The 19,009-nt window shown below is 42.9% G+C and overlaps 1 protein-coding gene across 1 annotated transcript in view; it reads right to left on the reverse strand.

Moving 5' to 3' along the window:
* The window catches only part of LOC121393112 (histo-blood group ABO system transferase 2-like), a 65,580-nt gene that overhangs the window by 45,266 nt on the left and 1,305 nt on the right, over positions 1-19,009 (reverse strand). The gene's annotated exons all lie outside the window — the stretch shown is intronic.

Genomic DNA, 19,009 nt, shown 5'->3' on the forward strand with positions numbered 1-19,009 from the left:
GAGTTGTTAGTTTGCCCTATACATGTGCCCAGTGTATAGTTTAGCTGCTATATGTTAGGAAATGTAGGGGGGAAGGAGGGTACCCCCAAAAAATGTATGATCTTTTTCAGCCTATCACCTTTAAAAAAGTAAAAGACGCCAATGTTTTTTGGGACTTTTTTTGAAGCAAGTCCTATCTACTCTATTGTACTTCGCCTGGTCTGAGGTGGCGAAGGCAAGTCTGGCGCAAGAGGTAACGTTCAGTAAAATCCGCAAGTTAGTGAATTAGCGTAGTTACGTCCCTTTGCCATAGCGCAACTTCGCCTGGCGTTAGGGTGCGAAGTAGCGCTAGAGTATGTCTTCTTCGCTAGCAAAATTACGCCAGCCCCAGTTATTTTGCCACTTTGCTGATTTACTGGTGGTGACTTTTCGCTAGCGTTAGCCACTTCGCCCTTTAGTAAATTTGCCCTCATGGGTGTTATCATGAATATACCAAAGTTCTTACCCTAGATTCCTGTGTTGCTGTACTTGGAACATGGAATAGCTGGAGTGAACCCCCTCTGGTGTCCATCATCATTAACAAATAGAGTTCAAACAACAAGTTATCAAACAACAATATTTCACAGTTTATAGGATCCATTTTTAATTCCCCTCAGGTTTTGCCATCTGCCTTTTAACAACATACAAATAGTATATAGTAATGGTTTTACATACTTGTTTGGAGTGGATGTCATGAGTAGTTACAAAGGGTATCCTTGTCCCTGTTGTAGTTTTCATCATCTCTAGGTGCAATGGTGTAACTATTATAGGCAGCACTGGCCAGATGCCCTAGGCAACATGTCCGTTCGCAACGGCTAATAGAAAGCGTCAAAAAAAGAAAACTCCAAAAAGGTGATGCACACACATGTGTGTCAAAGAGGACGTCAAAGAAGATTCATGCACACACTCGATGGCCAGAACGGCAAGAGGGGACCGGGCTAGGGTGTGAGGCAGAGAAGGTACGTGCCTGGAGCCCCCCAGCTTTGCCCCTAGGCACGTGCCTACTCTGCCTACCCATAGTTCAAGTGCATAGGAATCAAGTGCACCCAGCCCCCCTTTCCCATGGGGCCCACATGGGATACCATGGTGCCATCGTTTAGGGATGGAGGATGGCAGATATGACCATGGGGCTATAGGTATGCTTCTGTCTGTCTGAGTGCTTGTAGTTGTATCGCTGTGTATTCACAAGTTTTCATTGTCTGTGTGTAGGAGTTAAGTTTTTTCATGTGCATCTGTCTATATAGGGCACAAGCTTGGTTGTGTGTGAGTGCTTGTGTGTGTTGGAGACACTCACATATGATGGGTAAGTTCTGTATAATGACACATTAAATCCCCCAGTGTCTCCAGACATCGTAAGGCAGGCGAGTATGAAGGTAATATAAAAGTAATATACAAAGGTCAATAAAACATTTTGCAAAACAACAAGTGCCTGACATGCTAATCCCCCACATGACCTTTGCTGTTTGCACAGCTGAGACCACAAATTACAGACCGTTATATAAGATCACTGATAAGATATGATATTTCTATAAAAGGCTGAATCTTGTAGTTTCTAATCCAAGTTCTCCTGTAACATAATGTTTTGTATTATTGAGGCAAGTGTCCATGAGATTCTGAATTTGTTTCATAAATAAAGCAACAGTTATTCTGAGAAACTTGTCTTAGTCTTGTTTCTGGTCGGTTGCAAATTACTGTAGGGACCCATAGGTTTAGTATGTCCCTATAGCTTTAAATCCTTACACTTCCTTATCTCCCTAGTTGCTGGGCTGATGCCCATGTAACTAGTTTATCATTTGCATATCTGTACTATTGGCCTACAGGCCTATGAACTCCTTCTGCCACACTTTAACATAGTGTCTGGTTAGGGGTAGATCTTCCTCTTTGGTTTCTGGTTGCTGACCCAGATGGATGTTTTCCAGGGTGACTGGGTACACCAAGCCAGTAAAGCCTTTCTGCCCTAGAGAGACCTGTACCTCTAGTGATAAGTCGAGGAGCAGAGACCCTTGAATGAGTCCAGCCAGTGACAGATTAGATCCTATTATAGTACTCTTTAGAAGAGTAAGACAGTGAGGATAAATAGAAAGAGCAGCCTGTGCTCCAACAAGGATTTTACTAGGGAGTAGCTCTCTGCTAGTCTCTAAGTCTGCCTAAAGTGAAGGGACCACAGTTAGAATATTTATCCTTGATCATTCCACTGGATGGAATCTGGACCACATGGGGCATTCCATCTTAGAGGTGTACCTTCAACTTACCTAGCTGTTTCCACATCTTGCTGTCTATATGTCCTGGCATTATACCATCTGCTAATATTTTGCCTCTGTGGATTTGTGAGTATAACCCTGCGGATCCATTTCTTTTGTTGATAAATTGATCCTTAGGTTAGCTGCAAGAACCCCCTGGCATCCTATAATTTTATGCACAGTAGCCTAGGTGAGTTGTAGTTTAACTACCTCCCAACTTCATATCTTCCACATAGGGAAGGCCCAGCCTGTTGTGCCAATGTAACCCATATTCTATGGGTTTTTTTTTTGTTTCAATATTTCTTTATTGCAAATATTCAAAAATGACATCTCAGTGCATTTATATAAAACGTACGATTACATAACCGTTAAAGACAATAGATCACAGTTAAACATAATACATGCCACATAATTGTCCGACGCATGAATGAGTGCTATATGCTACTGAGAATGTAAAATACTGACAAGCAAGATATTTGAAAAAAAATTTTAAACAGGGGTTAGGGGGGAGAGGAAAAGAGAAGAGAAACAGAAAGGGGCAGCGAGAAGAGAGAAAAAGGAGAAGGAAAGAAGGAGAGAGAAGAAGAGAAAAAAAGGGAGGGGGGGAGGGAGAGAAGGAGATTTCTTCCATACACTGCACTAAGCGTTATACATATAAAACAGCAGTAAGGATGTACCTCAGGGCTCCGGTCCTGGTACTACATAAGACCTAGTAGGCTAAAACATTACGATCAAATCTCGTAGGATAACGGTAGCAAATCCATGGGTACCAAACTTTCGTGAATTGCACCTGTTTATCTTGCGATATGCTAGTGAGTTTTTCCATAAGGAAGACAGCATCTACTCTATTTTTGACTTCAGAGAAGGGCAAATGTGGAGTTAGCCAAGCCTTTGCAATGGTTTGCTTAGTTGCAGTAAAAAAATATGTGATTAGTTTATAGTGCGATTTACATAACGCCTCTATTGGTTTGTTCAGTAATGCTTCCATTGGACATTTAGGTAAATTTACTTGCAAAACTGTATATATTAATTCGTAGACTCTAGCCCATAAGCGCTGCGCTCTATTGCACTGCCAAAATGTATGTAACATGGTGCCCAGCGTGGCACAGCCTCTGAAACAATTAGGACTAGCACCCTGTTTCCACTTGGCTATGCGAGTAGGTACCAAGTACCATCTACTTAAGAGGTTTCCTGCGCCAATATATTAACCGAAGTATGCATTGTATTAGTAAAAATCGCTTGCCAAGTCTGCTCATCCAAATCCCGTGACAATTCTGCTGTCCAATTTCTAACATATGTAAGGGATATTATAGGTTGTGAAGTAGTGCTTTGTCTGTATAAGTAACTAATAGATCCTTTCATTTGAGGAGGATGCAAACATAATGTCTCAAAGAATGTAGGAGGGGAAAAAGAGCATTGCTTTTCTAGAGTAACCAAGAAATGCCGTATTTGATTATAGCGATATTGCTCTCGATCAGGAATGGCATATCTATCTCGTAGGACAGTCCAACTTAGAACTTTATCATGCAATAAATAGTGGCGAATATGTGTGAGTCCTTTATCCACCCACCAATGGAATTGCCTAGGATCCAGGCCCGGTGGAAAGTCCGGATTATTAAACAAGGGTGCCAAGGGTTTATGTTTAGACAACCAGTGTGGTTTAGAGGCTACAGCTTGCCATATAGCCAAGGTATGCTTGACAGTGGGAAAGCTCTTAGCAGATTGTGGGACATCAGAAATCCAAAGGGTATTAGAGATGTCGCGAACTGTTCGCCGGCGAACATCGGGTGTTCGCGCTCGCCGGAAGTTCGCGAACGTCGCGCGACGTTCGCCATTTTGGGTTCGCCATTGTTGGCGCTTTTTTTTGCCCTCTCACCCCAGACCAGCAGGTACATGGCAGCCAATCAGGAAGCTCTCCCCTGGACCACTCCCCTTCCCTATAAAAACCGAAGCCCTGCAGCGTTTTTTCACTCTGCCTGTGTGTGCTGAAGAGATAGTGTAGGGAGAGAGCTGCTGCCTGTTAGTGATTTCAGGGACAGTTGAAAGTTTGCTGGCTAGTAATCGTTTTGATACTGCTCTGTTATTGGAGGGACAGAAGTCTGCAGGGGTTTGAGGGACATTTAAGCTTAGGTAGCTTTGCTGGCTAGTAATCTACCTTCTACTGCAGTGCTCTGTATGTAGCTGCAGTGGGCAGCTGTCCTGCTTCTGATCTCATCTGCTGACTGCTGCAATAACAGTAGTCCTTGTAAGGACTGCTTTTATTTATTTTTTTGTTGTTTTACTACTACTACTACTACTACTACTATAAGAGCCCAGTGCTATTAGTCTAGCAGTGTTGGGGAGTGGGACTGGTGTGCTAATCTGCTGCTCCTAGTAGTTCAGCAGCACCAACTTTAATTTTTTTTTTTAATATTCATTTTTTTTTTATTTTACTTTTTTTTATTTTACTACCGCTGTAGTAGTGTATAAGTTGACCTTTTAGGCATTATTTGCCCTGTAGGCATTATTTGCACACTGTTTTCTTCAACCCGCCATCTAGCTGTGTGACCTTGTTCACATTCTGTCTAAATATCCATAATATTACCGTCTCCAGAAAAAACACCGGAGTGACTTTTTTCAAGCAGCCATAATATATTTTACGTAATCCGTATCCACCGCTGTAGTAGTGTATACGTTGACCTTGTAGGCATTATTTGCACACTGTTTTCTTCAACCCGTCATCTAGCTGTGTGACCTTGTTCACATTCTGTCTAAATATCCATAATATTACCGTCTCCAGAAAAAACACCGGAGTGACTTTTTTCAAGCAGCCATAATATATTTTACGTAATCCGTATCCACCGCTGTAGTAGTGTATACGTTGACCTTGTAGGCATTATTTGCACACTGTTTTCTTCAACCCGCCATCTAGCTGTGTGACCTTGTTCACATTCTGTCTAAATATCCATAATATTACCGTCTCCAGAAAAAACACCGGAGTGACTTTTTTCAAGCAGCCATAATATATTTTACGTAATCCGTATCCACCGCTGTAGTAGTGTATACGTTGACCTTGTAGGCATTATTTGCACACTGTTTTCTTCAACCCGCCATCTAGCTGTGTGACCTTGTTCACATTCTGTCTAAATATCCATAATATTACCGTCTCCAGAAAAAACACCGGAGTGACTTTTTTCAAGCAGCCATAATATATTTTACGTAATCCGTATCCACCGCTGTAGTAGTGTATACGTTGACCTTGTAGGCATTATTTGCACACTGTTTTCTTCAACCCGCCATCTAGCTGTGTGACCTTGTTCACATTCTGTCTAAATATCCATAATATTACCGTCTCCAGAAAAAACACCGGAGTGACTTTTTTCAAGCAGCCATAATATATTTTACGTAATCCGTATCCACCGCTGTAGTAGTGTATACGTTGACCTTGTAGGCATTATTTGCACACTGTTTTCTTCAACCCGCCATCTAGCTGTGTGTATTATCGTTTCCAGAAAAACCAACTGAGTTTTTGTTGTTGTTGTTGTTTTTTTAAAAATAATGCCAGGCAAAGGCAGGCCGCCACGCAGAGGCCGTGCTAGGGGCCGTGCTGCTATGCAATCCTGTGGCCCTAGCAAATTGCCCAGTTTTAAAAAGCCAATGACCCTGAACTCCCAAAATGCTGAAGAGGTAGTTGACTGGCTTACACAGCACACCCCATCCTCTACCGTTTCTAACTTTACCACAACATCCTCCTCATCCTCCACTGCTATGGCCACCCCACGTAACACTTCCTCCACCACCGGTGCCCCTTCTTCACTGGGGTCAGAGGAGTTATTTTCCCATGAGTTTCTTGAACTGAGTAATGCGCAACCATTATTGCCAGAAGAAGATGAAGGAGATGAGGACCTCACACCAGATTTAATTCTGGCAGAGAACACGATAGAGATGGACATAATGAGTGATGAGGAGGAGGTCCCCGCTGCTGCTTCCTTCTGTGATGTGTCAGAAGAAATTGATGCATCTGAGGAGAATGATGATGAGGAGATTGATGTTTTGTGGGTGCCTAGTAGAAGAGAGCAAGAGGAGGGTAGTTCAGATGGAGAGACGGAGAGTCAGAGAGGTAGTAGGAGAATAAGACTTAGAAGAAGCAGGGAGGACAGCCCGCAGGGATCAGTAGGGCAACAACATGTATCGGCACCTGTGTTCAGCCGGCCAACGCACCCGCCATTGCCGCCAATACCGCCAACTCCGCCAACTTCTACTGTTACCGCCAGATCGCACACTTCCAAAAAGTCAGCAGTGTGGGATTTTTTTAATGTGTGTGCCTCTGACAAAAGCATTGTAATTTGCAATGAGTGCAGTCAGAAACTGAGCCTTGGTAAGCCCAACAGTCACATAGGTACAACTTCTATGCGAAGGCACATGAGCGGCAAGCACAAAGCACTTTGGGAGCAACACCTCAAAGGCAACAGGCAAACTAAAAGCCACACTCCTTCTGGTCCAGCATCTTACTGCTCTACCTCTGCTCTCCTTGACCCGTCTGAACCACCCTCCACTCCGCCTTCCACCTTGACCACCTGTTCCCATTCCCAGTCATCTGCCACCAGCCAAGTTTCTGTGAAGGCCATGTTTGAGCGTAAGAAGCCAATGTCTGACTGTCACCCCCTTGCCCGGCGTCTGACAGCTGGCTTGTCTGCACTCTTAGCCCGCCAGCTTTTACCATACCAGCTGGTGGACTCTGAGGCCTTCCGCAAATTTGTAGCAATTGGGACACCGCAGTGGAAGGTACCCAGCCGCAATTTTTTTTCTAAAAAGGGAATACCACACCTGTACCAACATGTGCAGAGCCAAGTTACCGCATCTCTGTCACTTAGTGTTGGGCCAAAGGTCCATATGACTACTGACGCATGGTCCTCCAAGCATGGTCAGGGCAGGTATGTCACCTACACTGCCCACTGGGTGAACTTGGTAATGGCTGGGAAGCAGGGAATGGGTAGCTCAACAACAACAGTGGAGTTGGTGTCACCACCACGGATTGCACGCGGTTCTGCCACCACCTCTACTCCTCCATCGCTCTCTACCTCGTCTTCTTCTTCTTCTTACTCTGCTGCTGGGTCCTCCTTCTCCTCCTCCACACCTGTGCACCCCCAGCTCCCCCTAGGCTATTCGACGTGCTAGGTACGCCGTTGTCACGCTGTCTTGGGGATGACGTGCCTGGAAAGCAAAAACCATACCGGATCTGTACTCCTGTCATCTCTGCAGTCACAGGCCGATCGGTGGCTGACCCCACACCAACTGCAGATCGGAAAAGTGGTGTGTGACAATGGAAGCAATCTGTTGGCAGCGTTGAGACTAGGCAATTTAACACATGTGCCCTGCATGGCACATGTGTTAAATTTAATAGTCCGTTTTGTCTCCAAGTACCCAGGATTCCAGGACGTTCTCACCCAGTCCAGAAAGGTGTCGGCCCATTTCAGACGTTCCTACACAGCCATGGCACGCCTTGCTGACATTCAGCAGCGCTACAACATGCCAGTCAGGCGTTTGATTTCTGACAGCCAGACTCGCTGGAATTCAACGCTCCTTATGTTGGAACGTCTGCTGCAACAACAAAGGGCCGTCAACGAGTACCTTTTTGAACTGGGTGGTAGGACTGGATCTGCACAGCTGGGGATTTTTTTCCCCCGTTACTGGGTGCTTATGCGCGATGCCTGCAGGCTCATGCGACCTTTTGAAGAGGTGACAAATATGGTCAGTCGCACCGAAGGCACCATCAGCGACCTAATACCCTTCGCTTTCTTCCTGGAGCGTGCCGTGCGACGAGTGACAGATGAGGCTGTAGACCAGCGTGACGAGGAGCTGGAAGCGCACGATTTCTGGTCGGAATCACCAGAACGAACCCAGGCACCTGCTGCAACGCAGGGAGAGGTGCCAGAAGTGGAGTCAGAGGAGGAAGGTGGCTTTGTGGAGGAGGAGGAGGAGGACCAACAGGAGCAGGCTTCCCAGGGGGCTAGTGGTGACCTTTTGGGGACCCCTGGTCTTGTACGTGGCTGGGGGGAGGAGACCGTGGATGATGCAGTCCTTGATAATGAGGAAGCGGAGATGGATAGCTCTGCATCCAACCTTGTGAGAATGGGGTCTTTCATGCTGTCATGCCTGTTGAAGGACCCCCGTATCAAGAGGCTTAAGGAGAAGGACCTGTACTGGGTCGCAACGCTACTAGACCCTCGGTACAAGCATAAAGTGTCAGAAATGTTACCAACATACCACAAGTCCGAAAAGATGCGGCATTTACAAACCAGCCTGCAAAACATGTTGTACAATGCTTTTAAGGGTGATGTCACTTCAGGAACTCATCAACATTCCAGGGGCAGAGGTGCCAGTAATCCTGCCACGAGCACACCTGCAAGGACAAAGCCCTTTGGCCAGTCTGTAACGTCAGACATGCAAATGTTTTTCTGTCCAAGGCAGCGCCACAACCCTTCTGGATCCACCCTCAAAGAACGCCTCGACCGGCAGGTAGCGGACTACCTGGCATTAACTGCAGATATCGACACTCTGAGGAGCGATGAACCCCTGGACTACTGGGTGCGCAGGCTTGATCTGTGGCCAGAGCTGTCACAATTTGCCATGAACCTCTTGTCTTGCCCAGCCTCAAGTGTGCTCTCAGAAAGGACCTTCAGTGCAGCAGGAGGGATTGTAACTGAGAAGAGAACTCGCCTAGGTCACAAAAGTGTCGATTACCTGACCTTTATTAAAATGAATGAGGGGTGGATCTCGGAGGGTTACTGCACGCCGGAAGACTTGTTCTGACTTCTATGCAGCTGTCCTTCTCTTCAAGCCTCATGACTCCACACACAGCTGTCCTTTAGCGTCCTCCTCCTCCCTCCGCCACCGTTACAAACTAGGGTGCAAACCCTACTGGTTTAATTTTTTCTGGCCTCTGTGCTTCAGTGGCTGCAACCAAAAAAACTGGGCAAACAATGTCTACAAGGTCAACGTATGGCAAAAAATGACTATTTTCAGCATTTATATGGCATATTTTTTCTGGCAACTGTGCTTCAGTGGCTGCGTCCAAAAAAATGCATATTTTCTGCATTTATATGGCATAATTTTTCTGGCCTCTGTGCTTCAGTGGCTGCAACCAAAAAAATTTATATTTTCAGCATTTATATGGCATAATTTTTCTGGCAACTGTGCTTCAGTGGCTGCGACCAAAAAAATTACTATTTTCAGCATTTATATGGCATATTTTTTCTGGCCTCTGTGCTTCAGTGGCTGCGGCCAAAAAAACTGGGCAAACAATGCCTACAAGGTCAACGACGTTGACCTTGTAGGCATTGTTTGCCCAGTTTTTTTGGCCGCAGCCACTGAAGCACAGAGGCCAGAAAAAATATGCCATATAAATGCTGAAAATAGTAATTTTTTGCCATACGTTGACTCAACGTATATGGCAAAAAATGACTATTTTCAGCATTTATATGGCATATTTTTTCTGGCAACTGTGCTTCAGTGGCTGCGACCAAAAAAATGCATATTTTCTGCATTTATATGGCATAATTTTTCTGGCCTCTGTGCTTCAGTGGCTGCAACCAAAAAAATTTATATTTTCAGCATTTATATGGCATAATTTTTCTGGCAACTGTGCTTCAGTGGCTGCGACCAAAAAAATGCATATTTTCTGCATTTATATGGCATAATTTTTCTGGCCTCTGTGCTTCAGTGGCTGCAACCAAAAAAATTTATATTTTCAGCATTTATATGGCATAATTTTTCTGGCAACTGTGCTTCAGTGGCTGCGTCCAAAAAAACTGGGCAAACAATGTCTACAAGGTCAACGTATGGCGAAAAATTACTATTTTCAGCATTTATATGGCATATTTTTTCTGGCAACTGTGCTTCAGTGGCTGCGTCCAAAAAAACTGGGCAAACAATGCCTACAAGGTCAACGTATGGCAGTTGTTTAAAGAGAACAGTAGATTACTAGCCAGCAAAGCTACCTAAGCTAAAATGTCCCTCAAATCCCTGCAGACTTCTGTCCCTCCAATACAGAGCAGTATCAAGCAGATTACTAGCCAGCAAGCTTACTATCATCTGTCCCTGAAATCACTAACAGCTCTCCCCCTACACTATCTCTTCCAAGCACACACAGGCAGATTTTTCAGATACATTTTTGCCCTTGATCCCCCTCTGGCATGCCACTGTCCAGGTCGTTGCACCCTTTAAACAACTTTAAAATCATTTTTCTGGCCAGAAATGTCTTTTCTAGATGTTAAAGTTCGCCTTCCCATTGAAGTCTATGGGGTTCGCGAACCATTCGCGAACCGCTCGCATTTTTGCGCAAGTTCGCGAATATGTTCGCGAACTTTTTTTCCGACGTTCGCTACATCCCTAAAGGGTATCCCCAAGGAAACTACAATGACAAATATCCTGTTCAATCAGCACCCATTTCGGTGGATGGGAAAGGACAAACCAATGCAACAACTGAGATATCTGTGCAGCCATATAATATTCACGAAAGTTTGGGACACTTAATCCACCCATTGACCTATGTCTATACAATATTGTTTTAGCAATTCTCGGTCGCTTAGCACACCAAATAAACTTGAGGCATGCATTTTGTAATCTAGTCAGCAGATCAACTGGCGGTGGGACAGGAAGGGTACGAAACAGGTACAATATACGGGGTAAAATACTCATTTTGACAATGTTAATTCTACCGAACCATGAGATCGCAAAACTTTTCCAGGAGTCTAAGTCATCCATTAATTGCTTGACAATTTGTAATTATTAATACTCAACGTATGGTATGAATCCGTAATACGGACCCCTAAATATTTGATCGAAGTTTGTACCCATGCGAAATCAAAGTTCAATTCTAAAAGTTTCTTCATAGCAGGGGAGATGTTTAGTGGTAATGCCTCAGATTTAGTTACATTAAGTTTAAGCCCAGAAAGCAAGCGAAATTTGTCCATGACATTAAAGAGGTTCGGCAATGAAATCAATGGCTTGGAAATAGTAAGCAGCAAGTCATCCGCATATAAACAACATTTGTATTCTTGCTGTGCTATAGTGATTCCCGATATATCTACATTATGCCTTATACACGCTGCCAAAAATTCCATTGCCAGAACAAACAATATTGGCGACAGTGGGCATCCCTGCCGCGTACCCCTCTCTATTACAATTGGAGTGGAAAGAAAACCACGAAACTTCATTTGTGCCGTAGGGAAATTATACAATGCCTTAATATGTGACAAAAAAGTCGGAGGGAACCCATATCTATCCAGGGCATATTTAAGAAAATCCCATGACAGTGAGTCAAAACCTTTTTCTATATCCAGAGGGAGAAGCACAGTAGGTGTGCCCCTCTCTCTGGCCCAATGCACCAAATCAATAACCCTGCGAATGTTGTCTGTAGGCTGTCTTCCAGGCACAAAACCAGCCTGGTCTCTATCTAACAAGGTATGCAAAAACACATTGATACGCTTTGCCATAATTTTTCCAATGAGTTTGATATCGTGATTCAGTATCGTAATTGGCCTATGGTTTTCTGCTAAGTGGCTATCTTTGTTCGGTTTTGGGATGGCTGTAATAAATGCTCTAAGAGAATCAGAAGCATATCGTTGTCCAATTCCTATGAAGTTGAACATATTAGTGATATAAGGTATCAAGACTTTGGAAAAATGTTTGTAATAAGGGGCTGTAAGCCCGTCCGGCCCAGGCGCCTTGTGCGATTTTAAAGATTTTATGGCCCACCGAACTTCATCCAGAGCAATAGGTTCTTCCATAGAAGCTATCTGATCGCTAGTTAAAGTAGGAAACGCTATGTCTCGGAAGAGTGAGTCCGCTTTTTGATTGTCAAATGTAGTTCGGTTCTTATAAAGTTGTGAATAGTAATCTCTAAATGTTTCAGCAATCTTGGAAGGATTAGCTGTAAGAGCGCCCGATTTGGTAAGTAAGCTATATGTAGAGGGACCTTTCTGCATATTTTTCAGTTTATTAGCTAACATGGTATCAATTTTATTAGCCTTAGTATAAAATTTTTGTCTCATCCATTGAAGTTGCTTTTCAACATCCTCCAAAAGGAGTAAGTTGAGTTCCGTCTTGAGTTGTCGGATAGTCTTAAACAATCTATTAGTAGGATTAGTTCTGTACTCTAGCTCAGTGCGCTCCAATTTCTGTGTCAATGTATTCACTTTTATAGCCTTTTCCCTTTTCTTTTTTGAACAAATTTTAATAATGATACCCCTGATGTAAGCTTTATGAGCTTCCCAAAGGATTGGTTCACTAACATCAGGGGTATTATTAACTTCAAAATAGGAAAGCAACTCCTGTTCAATTTGGGAGCGAACTTGAGGGTTCGTAAGGATGGCTTCATTCAGTCGCCATGTTGGAGTACATCTCGGAGAATCTAAATCATGCAGAACAACCTTCACAGGATTATGATCTGACCAAGAGCAGAGAGGGATTGTTGCCGAGACTACTTTTGGCAGAAGTGGAAGACCAAGTAAGACATAGTCAATTCTGGAGTAAGTCCTATTAGGGTTCGAGTAGAAAGTATAATCGTTTTTAAAGGGATTACGCTCTCTCCATGCGTCAGCAAGCCCCATATCTTTTAGTTTCGTTAGTAAGACTTTTGAAATAGATTCAGAATATTTCTTAAGTGGGTTCATTGGATCATAACGATCTTTTTTAGCATTTTAAGTAGCGTTCAAATCGCCCCCTATGATTACTTGTCCTCTGTGGTGTATGGACAGGGATGCGAAAAATCTATTATAGAATTTGAACTGGTGATCATTCGGGCTATATACTGACGCCAAGGTGTAGAGCGTTTCCCCAATAAGACAAACAATAATGACAAAATGCCCTTGCGGGTCGGGTACACACTTTAACAATTTAAATGATACATTTTTGTTAATAAAGATTCCCACACCCTTCTGTTTCCTCTCTGCCGTAGCCAAAAAAACATGTGGGAATTGGCTATGAAAATAAGTAGGAATTGAAGTCCTGGAAAAATGTGTCTCCTGCAAAAAAAGTATCTGTATGCCCATAGATTTATAATATCGAAAGGCCATAGAGCGTTTTTGAGGGCTATTAAGCCCCTTGACATTGTGCGTCAAAAAAACTGCCATTGTGGTACCGTGAAAATCTGCAGAAAATCATACCATTCCCCAAGCAACAGTAGGCACAGAGCCAACCAGAAATAAAGCAAATCCAATGCCCTTGAAATGTCAGTGCAGCATAATAAGGAAAAAAGGGAGAAAATGGAAAGAAAAAAAATGGAAACCAGTATGGTCGAAAAAAGAAAAAAATCGAAAAGTCGCAGCAAGAGAACAACAAACTGGGGGTGAAACTGTATTACCCGTATTGGATATAGATAACCAGAACAGTCCACACTAAAAGGGATCATATGAGCGGGAAATGTCTCAACATGGAGAATATGTTCCAGTAACATCCTCACCGATGTCAGATGTGTAGTGGCGAGGGGGGGTAACGTCCTCCCGGCCGAGGAAGTGACACAGAATTAACCAAACGCTACATGGTATAGTGTAGCGTAATAAGCTCCCATATAGAGAACATGTGCAAAGGCACATAAAAAAAAGGGAAACGGTTTTACCATGTGCGAGTAAGGACTCACGGAGATTTCAGCTGTGTTTTCTCCCATATAGTAGACAACGGGCTTCTTGGTGATGGCGGTGTTTGGGCGGGCAAGGAGTGCAGGCTGTGGTCCGAAGCTATTCCCAGCGAGTGAAGCGTTGCTTGCCCCTCTTTCAGCGACTTAACCAGATGTTGCTTGCTGTTGTAGGAGAATAACAACTTGAATGGAAAGCCCCACCGATACATAATATTGTGCTGCCGCAATAGCTGCGTGACAGGGCGTAAATCCCTTCTCCGCTGAATAGTAATGCTGGCCAGGTCCGAAAAGATTTGGAAAGAGTGCGAATTATATCTTAAGTCTGCAGTTCCTCGAACGGCCGCCATGACTGCCTCCTTCGTTGCGTAGTAATGAAATCGTAAGATGACATCTCGTGCCATCCCGTTGACCTTTCTAGGCCCCAATGCTCGGTGCACACGGTCCAGTTCCAAATGAGCAAGTGGTAAATCAGGAACCAGATTGGCCAATAGTTTAGGGATTTCGACCTGCAAATCCTTAATGTCCTCAGAAAGGCCCCGTATACGAATGTTATTCCGACGGGACCTATTCTCCAAATCTTCCAAACGCTCCACCACCTCCTCATATTGCGTCGTTAGGTGCGTAATGGAAGAGTCATGTTCATTCAAGCGTATGATAGCGCCATCTAGCTTATTTTCCACTTCCTCAGTACGGTGTCCCAAATCGCGTATTTCGCGTGTAAGCTGCGACGTAATAGTTACCGACATTTCAGTCAGTTCCTTGTGCAATAAAGATTTAAACTTGTGCAGTAATGTCGAGTCGCTAACATGCGGCGAGTCATGTGGCATTTCTGAGTGCAGGCTCACCTGACTATCTGGCGGCCCACTCTCCGATTGCGTAGAGGAAAAAGGACTCGCCGCCGCCATCTTGGATTCCTCCGGGGCTGAGCTTTGGGAGTCAAAGAAGTCAGTCAACGGCTTCTGTAGTGTCTTCTTCTTGGCTTTTCCCGTCCTAGTCATGTCCCCACTAGATTATGCAGCAAATGTCACAGTTTCAGGGAGAAGAAAAGGGAGCTTATAATGCTTATACCTCAGGCCGGGACGGAGCGATGTGCCAACACGTCTACTCACGAACGCATCACGTGACGTCCCCCCATATTCTATGGTTTTAGCTGAATACTAACCCTTTTGATCTAACATAGCCCGAATTAGCATTACATTACCAACATGTTTTATGTAGAACCTCCTGGACTGGCCTGGTGGGTGATTCCCAGGAGGTTTTTACCAAGCCCCATTACACCCCAGCCATGTCCTACTACACCCTGGTCACGCCCAATAATGACCTGACTAAACACCCAACTGCCTGGTATTTAAATCTAAATGACTCCTGAAAATTCCAGTGGGTCAATAGCTCTGTATGCTAAAAAATGTTTTAATATTATGGATTTATTACATGCAGCTCATGAATGGGCTGTAGTGAGCTCAAAATACATTGTGTGGTTATTATTGGTACAGTACTGTGTTTACTTAGAGCAATGGCACATGGGAAGATGCATTTGTTACAAATGCATGTTGTGGCATGTTATTATTTTCTGTTATTTAATTTCTGTTTTAATATCTGTTAGCCGTAAACTTTGGCACTACATACTGTGAAAATCTGGTAGCTTGCACACGTAACTTTTGGGGAATGGTAGGTAGGCAGCATAGGACAAAGGAGCAATAAGACAGTGACACCACTGCGCTTGGAGTAAACACAGGTTTATTTTCCCAAGTTTCCAACATACACAGTACATTCCAGCTATGGGGTGACCATCTCAAGATACAAAACATAGATCATAAAAATAACAACTGCCCACTGGGCGCTACCTTCACACATTTGAAGAGGTCCCTTACTAAACTGGTCCCCTTGTGGACAACCAGCAAAAACAGACAGTTGGCTCACCCCTGTACACACAGTACTCCTTTTGTACAGTCTTTGGCCTTCTGGCTTTTCCTCAGTCTCACTCATGATTCTTTGTCCCTTGGTCATGGGCCCTTGCAGTGGCAGGCAGCACCTCCAGCCCCTCATAGGAGTTCCTCACACAGGCAGTATCCTTCCTGCTCTATGCCCTGCTCTGAGAGACACACTCCAATTCTCCAAATAAGTTTAAATACCTTTTCCACAGGACAGCTTTCCTGTGGAAAGTGAACTCCAATCTCCGGACTGGACCTAGGGAATGGAGTGTCTGGCTACTACCATATTTAAACAGAGGGCAGATTCTCTGTTTAACAACTCCCTTCCTGGAGTATATCTCGGTCCCTGAGGAGAAACTAAAGGAGTGACCTTTTTCCAGCTTTTCTTTGTCACTCTACCACAATAAGTATATCTTTTCCAAAGGAGTTTTCAAAACAACATCAAAGAGATCATTCCAAACACAGCCACAAGTGCAGTCACGCTAAATTACACGTAATCATTGCTTGAATCCATTACATGCATATAGACACACTGCTTGCCCAGTCTGTCTGTTGAATTGTGCACAAATTGTGTTTATTTACAGGGAACCCTGGAGCTACTACCAGTGTTTGACTGGAGCACCATGGTCCCACCAGAGAACTTGAAATCAAGGCCCCACCAGCCGAATCCCCAAACCATTTTCTTCTTGCTGAGGAAAACACTGTTATCGCTATGTTTGAGACAACAATATAAATACTCTATTCAGCTCTATAAACTACTCCCAAAACACGGAAGAATCAATAACAAGTCACATAGCAGAGTGTTGGGTGGCACACAAGGAGATTAGCCTCTCACAGGTAAACAGTGTGTAAATATTTGACAATATGAACTTTCAAGGCAGGAACCAAAGGTGCTAAATAAAGGTCTAGCCTATGAACACACCTCTTTAGAAAAACCATTTGTACTACTGCTTGATATACACATCCATTAATTATACAACGTACAGAGCTCTGGAATATGTTGCTGCATTTGATAAAATTATAATGGCTGCCTGATTCTGGTTGATTTCCATGTACTTAGGATATTGGTCAATTGGTTTGCAAATTTCATCTGTAGATGCATCATGTCCGCCAGCATGTGGTACACCTGCAAATGAGGAAATGCATCAATCTGTCTGTGTGCACGAATACAGCAAGAAGTGCAGAAGACTTGCAGCTCCTCACCAAACACTTTCCAACTTGGTCCATTGGCAGAAGAATATCCACAGTACATGGAATTGGTCAATAGTGAAAGGCCATCATATACATACCAGTAAACATGCCAATAATCACATAACTGGTTTTGTACCAAATTTTGAACCATATTTATTATTTTTATGTGTATTGGCATAGGAGAACTAAAGCCGCAGGAGAACTAAAGCTTAACTAAAGAAGTAGGCTAGAAATGTTTTACATTATGTTTTGGGCTTCTGTACCAGCCCAAGGCAACCACAGCTATTTAGCATTAAAGATCTGTGTCTCCAAAGATGCCCCAGTAGCTCCCGCTCTTTTTTTCTGCTGCTTCACTGCACATGCTCTGTGCTGCTGTCACTTACTGAGCTTAGAGACTGATTCACAATATACATTACACATAGAATATAACTGTCACAATATAAAGCAGATTAGTCATTAATACAGATAATTACTACATGACAGCACAGCAACCAGTGCAACTAGTATTAGAATTTAATAATCAGCCCTGTAGCAGCAGTTTATATTAGAGGTTAACCTAATTTTCTCTTAATAATTTACAAGCTTCGCTTCTCAACAGCTGCTCCGAGTTCACTGAGCCTGTGAGTGTCGCAGACACTTGCCAAGATGGTGACCCCCTGTCACAAGTTTGAAGTCCTGGATCATTGCTGCCATTGAGAAGCAGAAACTTTAGGCTGGTGCAATAAGTTCATTATATAAAATATGGCATTTTTAGCCATTATTAATTTTTAGGATTTAGTTCTCCTTTAAGTGTGAAAAGAATTACATCTGAAATACAGCAGTTTAAGATGGAGAGTCCTTTAATGTTATTAGATTGCTCTTTTAATCTTGGTGTTACATTTTCCTTGATTAGTCTGTAAGATTTATTTCTAAACCAGACAGGCCTGGCAAATTTCTATTGATTTTGCAGAATTTCCTCTTTTGTTATAGGGCTGTTTCATTTATTGGTTTGAACCATTTGTTTTTCGATGCTTTTGTATTAGTTCTTCTAGCCAAAAATGATTTTCTGGAATGTTAGAATATATGATTTTATACTATTCATAGAGGCATATTTCTTTGGCTGGTTAATCTTGCTGATGCATGTTGCAGTTTGGCAGAATGTGCCTTGCATTCTCTGAGGGTTCATAGAGGTTAGCTAAGAATTTCCAAGTCTTATTCCCCATCTATAATATTGATTTTTTTAAACTTCTCAATTTTTAGTTGCCTGGTGTAAAAGAAAATGTTCTGGTTCATATGTTTTCTGCAGCATTTTCTACAAACATTCTTAATATTTCATTGAGGTGTCTTGTTTAATATTTCTTTAGCCTTTTCTTTCTTCTTCCCTTACAGTTACACAACCCCTCATCCAAAAAATGGAATATAGCAAAATTGTTGTACAATTGCTCATCTAAACAAATGAAAATTATTTATTGCTTAATTGTCAAGATATTAAAATAATACATACTGCTTTTATAATGCAATTGAAACAACATCACCTGCTGGTCAGTTCGTCCAGCTGTTATACAAAAAGTGTATGGTTGGTTATGCATTCCCTAAAATGTATTGAAATTATACATGTGGTGTTCTCTGCAGGGGACTCCTGGAAGATCCCCAAGTAAATGCAGAAAAAATAGGAATCTTAGTGCACTCAAATATACTTGATACAAGAAATCGTTTCTTTACATTGAAAAACCCAACGAATTTGGGTTTTTCAACACTGTTATACACACAAATAAGAAAAGTTTAGAAGAAAAACAGGTGATTCTTCTGTTGTTGCTCTGCTTAGGAAAGACATGAGAAACCTCAGATGACTTATTCTAATTTGTCAATAATTGAAGAATTCCCAGTTCTTTTTATAAACACTTCTTCCAACTGTATCAGGGTTGGAAGTATTGACCAGCAGGTATTTAATTATATTCAATATTCCTAATATCTTGAATATAAATATAAGAATATGAATATAAATTGCAAAAGTTTTAAGAAGAGCATTCTGG

This window comes from Xenopus laevis, chromosome 4L, assembly GCF_017654675.1.
Source record: "Xenopus laevis strain J_2021 chromosome 4L, Xenopus_laevis_v10.1, whole genome shotgun sequence".
NCBI classification, from domain to species: domain Eukaryota; kingdom Metazoa; phylum Chordata; class Amphibia; order Anura; family Pipidae; genus Xenopus; species Xenopus laevis.